The sequence below is a fragment of the Desmodus rotundus genome, chromosome 7, assembly GCF_022682495.2.
Source record: "Desmodus rotundus isolate HL8 chromosome 7, HLdesRot8A.1, whole genome shotgun sequence".
Taxonomy (NCBI): Eukaryota; Metazoa; Chordata; class Mammalia; order Chiroptera; family Phyllostomidae; genus Desmodus; species Desmodus rotundus.
Window position 1 is genome coordinate 48552787 of NC_071393.1, and position 12703 is coordinate 48565489.

General features: G+C 40.1%; 1 non-coding gene across 1 annotated transcript; it reads left to right on the plus strand.

Annotated features, from left to right (window-relative positions):
* Positions 1–7939: 7939 nt before the first annotated feature.
* Positions 7940–8042, plus strand: LOC112296616 (U6 spliceosomal RNA). The gene has a single exon (XR_002973943.1). It is a non-coding gene; the product is annotated as a U6 spliceosomal RNA (small nuclear RNA).
* The last annotated feature ends 4661 nt before the right edge of the window (positions 8043–12703 follow it).

The following is a 12703-nucleotide window of genomic DNA, read 5'->3' on the forward strand; positions in this document are numbered from 1 at the left end:
TTTGTATCCCCTCTGAATATTTTCTCTTACCCCTTAGGGGAAAAATTGCTATGTGTAAGTTGTTATTTTCTCTGCTCTAAACAAAGGAAGAATTTATAGAAGTAAAAATTATAATACTTCAAATTAGGTTTTACATTTTAATTACCAACCACTAGCATTTTAGGGGGAAAAGAATAGTTTTGAACCCTAGATTTATATCAAGTAGTAAAAATGTCAGGTTACCAAAAAATTTTATTCAATAAATATTTATAAAGCATCTACTATGTGCGAGAGGCACTATGTCAGGTGCTTAGGAAATGCAAATATACGATTTTACTCACTAGGAACATAGGCCCGCCCTGGCTGGTGTGGCTCAGTAGATTGAGTGCCAGCTTGAGAACCAAAACGTTACCCGTTCAATTCCCACTTCAGGGCACACGCCTGGGATGTGGGCCAGGTCCCCAGTTGGGGGTGTGCGAGAGTCAATTGATTGATGTTTCTCTCACCCATCAATGTTTCTCTCTCTCTCTTTCTTCCTCCCTTCCCCTCTAAAAATAAATAAATGAAATCTTTTTAAAAAAGAACAGAGGTCTATGAGATAAAACCAAATTTGGCATAACTGTAATACCAGCATAAGTGCCATAGGAGGAAAAAAACTGCCATGGAGATTTAAATAAGTATAAGACTGGCAGGGAATCTCTGTAGAAAAGTAAGAAGCACATGGACTTGGAAGGTATTCAAGCTAGTCTGGATCCTGGCTGATGTCTTGTAAGTGCTACAGTCATGAGCAAAACATTTAATTACTCTAGGCCTCAGATTTCTCATCTGTAAAATGGGAATAATACCTACTTTTGGCTAACGTTCCTAAAGCATAGTAAGTGCTCAGAAAATAATACCATCCTTCCTCATTTCCTACCGATCTAAAAAGAGGCCAAAGATATCAACCACAGCTCTGGGTTAACTTTAGTTCACAGTGTCAAACGTGAAATGATGTGAATCCTCTCACCACACTTCCAAATAACACCCCTGGGAGAAGGTCAAATAAATCAGCAGTAATTAAAAGCAAGAGTTCTGGAGCTGTGACACAGCCAGGGCTGAATCACTGAAAAGACTGCAAATCTCTTTGTAGACGATCATTTCCGTTTGGGGTACTAAAATCAAGTGCTATTAATCTAGCATATCAGAGTCAGTTTGGCTCCTCATAATTTATAAGTAAGGCCATATCTCACTATTACAAATATGTTTCAGCCTTGAAATGTTCTCAATAAATTTACCATCTTTCTCAAACGGATGCTTTACTGGCAGAATATAGTTTTTCATCCTGTTACATTGGTGATGAGTAATATGGGTTTCAAAAGTCCAGTAAAAGCACCAACATGGATGTTTTATAAGACTTCAACATACCATCATTACTTCGACAAAGTCCGTTTTTAATAAAAAGTACGAGTTTTCCTGTTCCCAGCTTCCCAGCTCTTCTGAGGCCCTTGAAGCAGCGCAAAGTTCCCCAGGTGTCAGAGAACCAGGCATTCCCCAGACTGCTAGCATCACAACCCAAGGACACACCAAACTCAATTACAAACTTAACTACTTTTTCTAAGTCTGCCGTTGCTATCAATTCTATGGCCTTAGGATCTACGGCAACCCTAAACCAGGAGGGATTCTGAGTGAGGGTCAAAGAGCCCTCAAAATTCACTGTTCCTTTGAAAGGAGACAGGAAATCTGGATTCTAGATCTTAATCTGCTCTCAACTGCCTGATTACCCACTGTCAAAGGTAGCAAATCAAAATGATGCAACCCTCATTTATCAAACTCCTGTGTATGCCAGGAACTCTGCTAAGTATTAAGCAGAAACACACAAATAATGCAAGGTATTGTTTTAAGTGCTTATAAAACTTGAATGCTTGCAAAATGGAAGTAGGCCAGTTATGTTATAGGCATGTCTATTTTTAGGTAAAATAAAACTTCGTATCAAGGTGAAGGGTGGCTTCAGAGGAGTTGTCAAGGGAAAATACGCTGAGAAAGATACACGTGCTCTCCAGCCCATGGTGCCTGGACAAAGAAGCCAGGGCTCACACTTGAGCTCATCACCATCCTTTATTATCTGGGCAGCTCTCTCTTGTGCCCTGTTCTGAACATAATAGAACAATGTGGTCCCTGCCCTCAAGGCTAACAATTCAGGCTGGAGAGACGCTTGCTCTGACACACTCCTAAATAAGCTTCAAATATACAAGAGAGGAGGCAGATCGAATCTAAGGAAACAGAAAGAGAAACACAGTAAATCTATGATGACTAACTGACCTAACTTATGACCTACAAAAATCATTTTTCTTCCAAAGACAACTAATGCACTCATAGTCACCACTGTGCCAAAACAAGCAGCTTGAAAAAATCAATTGATCCCAAACTGATATATGATCCAAACATAATATGCTTTTAAATAACTTCAAAAATATTTCTGGTCTAAGAGAATTTGCATATGTTTAGATGAGACTTGCCCAGCACCTTAAAAATACTTCATTAATTCGACAAATCACTATTGAATTCCTGGTACACACACAACACCGTGTAAGGTTTTATCAGGCATAAATAAGAAAGCTCTGCCCCTGAGGCATTTGCCATCAAAAAAAAAATGTACAGAGTTAGACCTGATATTTATTACTTGCTTCTGACTGCATACATTTACCCTAATTACATAATTAGATGCAATCATCCTTAAAACAAAAAGGAGACTGAATTTTATTCTCAGAAAGCTCTTATGACACAAAATGAAGAAAAACAAAAATCATTATGTGAGCCAAATGACAGAAGCCAAAAATTCAATGTAAACTATCAATACTAAAAAAAGACTACAAAAAGCAACCATAAAAAGCAGCTGTCGGGAAATGGCAGACTAGGGGGATGTTGTTGGGCATGGGATAGAGTAGAAGGATTGAGCAAAAAAGAAAGAGAAAAAGCTCATGGACAGGGTGACTGCTGGGGGAATTGAGGTTGGGGGTAGGTGGAGGATGGTACGGGAGGATGAATGGTGATGAAAGGGGAGTTGACTTGGGGCGGTGAACACACAGTACAGTGTACAGATGAGGTGTTGTAGAATTGTGCAGCTGAAACCTGTATAACTTTGTTAACCAGTGTCACCCCAATAAATTCAATAAAAAGGAAAAATAATGGGTAACCATATACTATATAGTAAAAAATTATAGTGGGTAAAGTGTTCTAAAACTTAACATGTGGAAAAAAGCTCGGGCCTAAGGATTATCTGGTACAGCTCCATAATTTTATGGATTTAAATAATAATGATTTTTAAAACCACCAGATAACTTGCTAATTAGTGTGAAAGGAGAATCTGGTCCCTTGTGACGCACCAAAGTATTTGATATCTCTACCATATATGCCAAAAATACTAGCTTATATTTTAAAAGCCTCCAAGTATTACATCTTCCCTTTATGCTGTAACTACAGAGAACACATGAAGAGACAAAGATACTTTGATTGTGCTGGCCAGTGAGATACCCTATCATTTGCTATTGCCATGGGGTAATAGGTATTTCTCTAAACTGCATCCACAAGACTGGAGGATGGGAAGAGTGGTCTCAGTGCAAAGCCCAGTCCCTGATTCAGTGAAACATGCACCCATCAAATTCCCATTGCCCTAAGAGGTAGAAATGGTGTGATCCTTGGTTTCATGATCCCTTGGATTAAACACTAATTCAAGGGCCACACAAACTGTGGTCATTTTCTCATGCATTTGAACTGAGGCTTCTACCTCTGCCAGCCATCTATAGTAAATGCAGGAGGCCAGTCTGGATGCTGCAGCTGAATGACAATTGCTTCTGTGCCATTTCCAAAGCCCTCTGGCCCTGCACTTGTATGGCTGTTTCTGTTTAGTAAATTCTTTTACAAGGCAAACGTCCTTTCTACTTCTTTTCTTTCAACCACACAGCAAAAGTCCTTCTCCGATTATCCTGAGCTCCTAGACCACGGGGCATTGTGCCACTGCCTTCATCCACTGGAAAGGTTCTGTGGTTGCAGATAGCATTGATTCTAAAGAAGAAGATTTGTCTTCCACATGAAACTCTGTCCCAGAGAGCACATTCTTGCTGAATACTCATGTGTTCACAAACCTGGAAGCTCTCCAAATCCTGTTCTTTTGGAACTTTGTGGCTGCTTCTTTATATAGGTATAAGTGATCAAACCATTGGTCTTCAATTGATTCAACCTGCAACCCCTCTTCCCATAACTTGCCCTAAGGTCAGGGGAATGGGACTGCAAGTTCTAACCCTCTAGTCACATGAACGGTTCTCCTTACAAACAGCCCTCCTGCTTAGGTGAGGTCCAAAAACTAACTAACTAACTAACTAACTAACTAAATAAATAAATAAATAAATAAATAAAATAAAGAGGAAGATTTGTCTTCCTTTGACTTTCCTCTTCTTTCATTCTTCCTGCTCCACCCCCAGCAGTACACTCCAACAGCACAATTACTGTTCTTGAAAATAACCAGTTTTTCCCCTTTATTAGTTCCAGTCTCCTCACTCAACCCTTTCAACTTGTCTTGTGCTTATCTTCAATTTTAATTAAATATCTACTCACACTTGGCATTTTGGAAGATAGGCACATTGCTATATAAATACAAATATTCTCTGCACTCTTACATAGTTACTAACACTCTTTGTGGAATTATATTACAAAAATAACCCTCATTTCCACCCACCAAAAAGTGCCATCATATCATAGGTATTTTATAGAGTAGTAAGTAGGCACATTTTAATTTCAAACTTTTAAGACTTTTAAGGAGCTGATCATGTAACAGGATACAGCCAGGGCCCCCCCAAATAGGGATTTGTAATAGGGTCCAGAACTCAGGGTGTCCAGGAAATATATATATAGGATGTCCTCACCCTCACAAGTCTGAACTGGGGGGATGCGACACATGGAGCAGGGCCATTGAGAGTCCTTCTGCATAGCAACAGTTTTGCAACTACCTTCAGGCATGGTCATTTAACATATCTATAACTTTTTACTGGTTTCATGGATATGTTAAATAGCTGTGGCCATGCTTTGAGCCAGAGGGATGGGAGTGACTTCAACCCAGGATGTAACTGGGTGACAACTCCCCCTGGTTACAGCACCTGCGTGAGAGCTTAAATATGATTAGCTCCACACCACAGTGCCATGCCTGCCTGGACTTACTATGGCAGTCCAGTAAAGCTGGAAGAATAGGGGAATGCTGGCAGGTGTAACTGATTGTAGGAGGAATCAGAAATGGGGCTGTAGAGGAAGATTGGTACGGGGATTTAATCCCAGGTGCGGCAGCCATGCTAGGAGGGACCACACAGCTTTGGCAAGAGAGAGTTGGGACCACACGGTTTGGGGTGCTCCCTTTTGCCCCGGGCTTAGGAAGCAAGAGATGCTGCAGGAAGGAAAGGGATGAAAGGACTCTTGCTGGTGGGCCATGAGAAGGTACCACGCAGGTTTGGATTAAAAACTGGAGATCCTGACAACACAGCTGATGGTGCTGGGAACCACAGGAGGCCTGCCAGCCAAACATGGATTACTGGGAAGGACCAGGGGCTACCTAAGCCATGGACTTCTATTTCTTTTCCTGAGATATGGTACCCCAAACTGGGCAAAGGGAGGAAGGAAGGACTGTGTGTTTTACGGGACGATGGGATTTTAATGAAGACATTAAGTCATTACTCTTAAGTCTGTATAACTTTTGAATAAATAATTCCTTTCCTTTTCACCAATCTCTGACATTGAGAGCTATAATTCCCTGGCAGCAGGCAAGCTGAACCTAGTAGAGGGGGACTCCCCTAGTACAGGGGAGAAGGGGGGTCCATTTGGTAATAGTATATCATTCCCCCCTCCAAGGATCTGTTCTGTAACAATCAGAATCACCCCAAAGTGCTATGGAAAAACAGGTGAGAATCACTGATTGAGGATTTCAGGTAAAGGCAGATAATGGTATGGATTACACCCAATGTTTATTATATACATAAATTGAATTACGTGAGTAAGAAACTTGAACCAAAGAAAGATTTCTAGGACTCACTTCTAGTTTCCTAGTGTTCAATGTAGAGCTTATAATATTGATAGCATCAATTCATTTTTGCAACCTGATGTTAAATTATAAAAAATAAAGCATTAATCCAAAAAATTGAATCATACTAGGGTTATTGTATCATCATCACAAATTGCTAAAAGTTGGTTCCTGATACAAGCCCCATTCACAACTTCTCAGGTTCTGAAAGTCTGGCATGACCCTGTGAAGGTCATCCTTTCTACACTATTTTTTTCTAGCAATTCAGAGTAGGAAAGTGAAACTTTCCCAGAGTCTGCAGCATAAGTGCCAAGAGTGTGGACTCGGTGCCCAGAAGACCTGGGTTGTAGTCCCAACTCTGTCAGTTCCTAGGTGTGAGACCTTGGGCCACAGGTGGGACTAACTGTAGGACTCCCTGTGACTTACATTTCTCATCCCCAAAATAGGGATAATAATAGTGCTCATATAGATTGTCATAAAAAATACATACACTGTTATATTAAATCACTTACATCAATACTTAGCACATTTCAAATGCCCAGTAAATTTATTGGAATGATGAATGTTGTAATAGGGAATGATTTGCAGGAATATTCTTATGTGTCAGCAGTCCCCCATCTCACAAACACATGACACTTGATAATGACTTTATCACCAGTTCAGAACTGTTACAAAACTATTAAGAGTTTGGATTATTGTTCAGGAAGTTATTCATACTGGTGAGAATGAACTATGGACAGCAATGTACATGAGGGGACCCAAAAAATACCAGAAGTATCTTCTGGAGGGTGGGCTCCCTGTAGCACAGGCTTCCCCTGTTAGCTAATAGTGTTCTGGGAACCCATCTGTATCAGGGTACTAGCTGGCATTGTGTGAGCAGCTGCATTTGGCCTCACTGAATTTTTTTTGAAGAGTCTTTCAACACATTTGCCCATTTTGTGATGGGTAATTTACAAGCGCACCTGCCCACACTGTGCTGAGTGTTGTTCAGCAGTTTTTGACCAAAAATGGCATGACTCCCATGCCCTACCCTCCTTGTCCACCTGATCTTGCCCCAAGAATCTTCTTTTGTTTCCCCAAAGGAAAAAATATCCTCAAAGGGAAACATTTTGCCAATGTGGAGGAGGTGAAACAAAAACCGGCAGAAGCACTGAAAGACATCAAAATTGACATCTCTATAGGTGCACTGCATTAATGGAAAGTACTTTTCAAGTAACTGAAGTTTAAACACATAAGAATAAATGCACAGTTTTAATAAATCGTGGGGGGTTTGGGGCTCCCCCTCATACACATCTATGGACATACCTGACAATTTCCTGTCTAAATTCTAAGATAAGAACCAAAAGCAAGTTAGCTAAAACTGTGAAGGAATTGGAAGGCAAAGAAAGCAACCAAAGGTAAATCATCTGTAGTTCTTTGAGCATTGGGAACCCAGAGAAAGGGGAAGGGACATGCCATAAGACCAGTGCAGAGCCTACCTACCCTCTCTAGAGGATCTGACAGCTGAGATCCATATTCTAAAATTATGACTATGTCACAAATCTACTTTCACATGAATAAAAGCTGTAAGCCAGTCATGCCAGATGCACCAAGTATAGACTCCACTTTCCACCTTGGAGTTTCATGAGTAGCACCTCCCTCATCTACTCACTCAGGCTGCTTCACTCCCCAGCCAGAATATCAGTAGAGATCAGGTTAACTCCAAAATCCCATCATATCCTCCATCATTTGGGTGTCTAGATCTAAAAATGAAAGGTGAGTGGAACAGTAAAACTGGTGAATTAACTTTACTAGCCTTGTTGGTAAAAGAGTGGGACAGTCAGGGAGCTACGATTAAGAGAAGAAGTCTTTGAAAATCAAATCTAACACAAATTTTAAAATAATTTTTAAAGATGTCGGGTAAAGAAGTACTTTACCAGTGCTCACTCATGTGGCACATACTAAGATTGGAATGATATAGACAAGACTAGCATGGCCCCTGTGCAAGGATGATAGGCAGATTTGCGAAGTGTTCCATATTTTCAATATTTTCTCAATTGCTGATGATATTGCTGATGTGGTAGGGGAGTATTTTTGCTGACATGGGTTTGGCTTTCTGGGTAGTATTTCTTAGTTAACCAACACCTGTACAACAGCATACAAGATGTGGAAGGATTATGACTCCCAGTCAGCCAACTGGAGGAGAGAATCCACCAATGAATGAGCCACAAATAATTAAAGTCAAAATACAACAAGAGAGCCCACATAAACTGAATAAAGGACAATCATAGAGCATCCAGATCAGGAAATCAAAGAGAATGCACCACTGAGTTCCATATAATTCCTACCACAGAAGGGCGCCCTATGAAGACAGGCAGTCAAAGCAGAGAAATCTCAGATGCAGACACAAACAAAAACAGTCACCTAAAATGGGGAGACAAAAAAGTAACCCCCCAGAAAGAGCCAAATGAAATTCAGGCAAGTAATCCATCAGACGTAGAATTTAAAAAAAAATGGTTACATGGATGCTCAAAGAACTCAGTGAGAACTACAAGAAACTTAGTAAGAACTATGGCAGCATGATAAAGGACATAGAAACCATGGGTAAGAACCAGGAAGGAATGAAGTATAGAGTGTCTGAAATGAAAAATACACTAGAAGGAATTAAAAGGAGGCTAGATTAGGCAGAGGACCAAATCAGTGAGCTGGAAGACAAGGTAAAAAGAAAAACCCAGTCAGAGCAACAAAATGAAAAAAAGACTCAAAAAGACCAAGGTTAGTTTAAGGGAGCTTCAGGACAACATGCAACATACCAACATTCACATCACAGGAATATCAGAAGGAGAAGAAAAGGAATGAGGGATAGAAAACCTGTTTGAAAGAATGACAGAAAATTTCCCTAACTTGGTGGGTAAAAAGTCACATGAATTCGGGAAGCACAGACAGTCCCAATCAAGATGAACCCAAAGAGACCTACTCTAAGACACATCATAATTAAAATGGCAAATTTTAAAGACAAAGAGAGACTCTCAAACGAAGCAAGAGAGGAACAGCTAGTAACATACAAGGGTGCTCCAATAAGGCTATGAGCTGACTCCTCAGCAGAAACACTATAAGCCAGAGAGACTGGCACAAAATATGCCAGGTAATGAAAATCAAGGACCTACAACCAAGACTACTCTACCTAGCAAGGTCTCATTTAAAATGGAAGGTTAAGGGGAAAATGGAGAACACTGTACTTGAACAACAATAAAAAAATTAATAAAATGGAAAGTTAAATAAAGAGCTTCCCAGACAAAAGAAGACTAAAATAGTACATCTCCACCAAGCAAGCACTGCAAGAGATGCTAAAGGGACTGCAATAAAAAGGAGAAGAAAGAGAGGAAAAGGGAGAGAGGCACACGTATGGAAAAAATGGCCATGAATAACTACCTATAAACAATAACCTTAAATGTAAATGGATTAAATGTACCTATCAAAGACAGGGTAGCTAAATGGACAAGAAAACACAACCCAAATATAGTCTGTCTTCAAGAGACCCAGATCAGAACAAAAGAACTACGCAGGTTGAAAGTGAACGGATAGAAAAAAACATCCCAAGCAAAAGGATGCAAGAAGAAAGCTGGGGTTGCAATACTTACATCAGAAAAAAAATACACTTCAAAACAAAACCCCAAAAAGGAGACAAAAAAGGTCACTACATAATACTTAAAATATAGTCCAACAGGAGGATATAACCCTGGTAAACATGTATGTACCTAACAAAGGAGCAGCAAGATATATAAAGAAAATCTTGGAGAACTTCAAGAAAGATATGGAAAACAACACAGTCATTGTAAGGGATTTTAACACCCCACTGTCAATGGTAACATCTTCCAAGCAAAGAATCAACAAGAATATTATGGCACAACACTCTAGATCAGATGGACTTATTAGATATATACAGATCATTTCATACCAAAGAAGCAAAATAGGCTTCCAGGCATGACGGAGGTGTATGTAGATGCACTTTGACTGTTTGCACAACCACAAGAAGGACAACAACAAATTTAAAAATAAAAAATAAGCAGAACTGCCAGAAAATCCAACTGCATGGAAGCCTGACAACCAAGGAGTTAAAGAAACATTAATGCAGACCGGTAGGAGGGGCGGAGACAGGTAGCTGGGGTGGAGAGGACTCGCAGCATGACCACTACTAGAGTACCAGGGTGGGCTAGGCAGCGGCTGGAGGAGGGGGCAGTCCCGCATTTGTGTGTACATAAACTGGGAGGAACAACTGGAGAGTGAGACTGACCATGTGACCCAGGGTTCCAGCGAGGGGAGGGGAAATAAAGCCTCAAAACCTCTGACTGAGAAAACCTGTGGGAACTGAGGCAGCAAGAGAAACTCCCAGCCTCATAAGAGAGTTCACTGGAGAGACACACGGGGTCCTAGACACAAACAAGCCCAGGAATCATCACCAGAAGGGCCTAATTTTCTTGTGAGTAGCAGTGGAAGTGACTGAAAGTCAGCCCAGAGCTGACCAAGTAGCATTGTTCCCTCTCAGAGGCCTCCCCCACATACAGTGCCACAACACAGTGACATGGGTAGCTTCATCCAGGAGAATACCTAAGGCTCCACCCCTTAATTTATAACAGGCCTGCCAAGAGAGAATATATGGCCCAAATGAAAGAACAGATCAAAGATGCAGAAAAAAATACAATTAAGTGACAAAGAGATAGACAACCTATCAGATGCACAGTTCAGAACACTGGTAATCAGGGTGCTCACAGAATTGATTGAGGTTGGTAACAAAATGGAGGAAAAAGTGAAGGCTATGAGAAGTGGAATAAAGGAAAATGTACAGGGAACCAACAGTGAAGGGAAAGAAATCAGGACTCAAATCAATGGTTTGGACCAGAAGGAAGAAATAAACATTCAAATGGAATAGAATGAAGAAACAAGAATTCAAAAAAATGAGGAGAGGCTTAGGAACATCCGGAACAACTTTAAGTGTTCCAACTACAAATCCTAGGGGTGCTAGAAGGAGAAGAGGAAGATCAAGAAACTGAAAACTTATTTGAACAAATAATGAAGGAGAACTTGCCTAATTTGGCAAAGGAAATAGACTTCCAGGAAGTCCAGAAAACTCAGAAAGTCCCAAAGAAGTTGGACCCAAGGAAGCACACACCAAGGCACATCATAATTATATTACCCAAGATTAAAGATAAGGAGAGAATCTGAGAAGCATCAAGAGAACAGGAGGCAGTTACCTACAAAGGAGTTCCCATAAGACTTTCAGCTGATTTCTAAAAAGAAATCTTGCAGGCAAGAAGGGGCTGGAAGATGTATTCAAAGTCATTAAAGGTGAGGACCCACATCCAAGATTACTCTATCCAGCAAAGCTATCATTTAGAATGGAAGGGCAGATAAAGTGCTTCCCCGACAAGGTCAAGTTAAAGGAGTTCATCATCACCAAGCCCTCATTATATGAAATGTTAAAGGGACTTATCTAAGAAAAGGAAGAAGATTAAAAATACAAACAGGAAAATGAGAACAAACTCACAACTATCAACAACCGAACCTTAAAAAAAAAAACTAAGACAAATACCATATGATCTCACCTAAACAACTAGAACAGGAACAGATTCACAGAAATAGAGATCACATGGAGGGTTATCAGCTGAGAGGGGGAGTAAGAAGAATGGGGGCAAAAGTACAGGGAATAAGAAATATAAATGATAGGTACAAAATAGACAGGGGGAGGTTAAGAATAGTATGGGAAATGGAGAAGCCAAAGAACTCAAATGTACAACCCATGGACATGAACTAAGGTGGAAGAATGATGGTGGGAGGAGGATACAGAGTGGAGGGGAATAAAGGGGAGAAAAAAAATGGGACACCTGTAATAGCATAATCAATAAAATATATTTTTAAAAAGAAGCAAAATATACATTATTTTCAAATGCACATTTGAAACATTTTCAAGGATGGACAACATGGTACATCACAAAGCAAGCCTCGACAATTCAAGAAAATTGAAATCATATCAAGCGTGTGCTCAGATCACAATGTATTGAAACTAGAAACCAACCTCAAGGAAAAACCTCAAAAACATTAAAATAAATGGAGACTGAATAACATGTTATTTAATAATTAATGAGTCAACAATGAGATCAAGGAAGAAATCTAAAAGTATCTGGAATCAAATGAAAATAAACACACAACAACCCATAACCTATGGGACACAGTAAAGGCAATCCTGAGAGGGAAGTTCACAGCACTACAGGCCTACCTAAAGAACATAGAAAAACCTCAAATAAACAACCTAACCCTACACCTGCAAGAACTGAGGAACAACAAAGAAAACTCAGAGTGAGTAGAAGGAAGGAAATACCGTATATTCGGACTATAAGATGCACTCCCTACCCCCCGCAAATTTGGGAGGAAAATAGGGGTGCATCTTATAGTCCAAATGTAGCTTACCTGGCTTGCTGGGAGGTGGGGGGACAGTGGTGGAGTGGGGTTTTTTTTCCTATTTTCCTCCTCTAAAACTTAGGTATGTCTTATGATCCGGTGCATCTTATAGTCTGAAAAATACTGTAATCAAAATCAGGGCAGAACTAAATGACAGAAGGACTAAAAGAACAATTCAAAGGATCAATAAATCCAGGAGCAGGTTCTTTGAAAGATAAACAAAATTGACAAAACTTTAACTGGACTCAT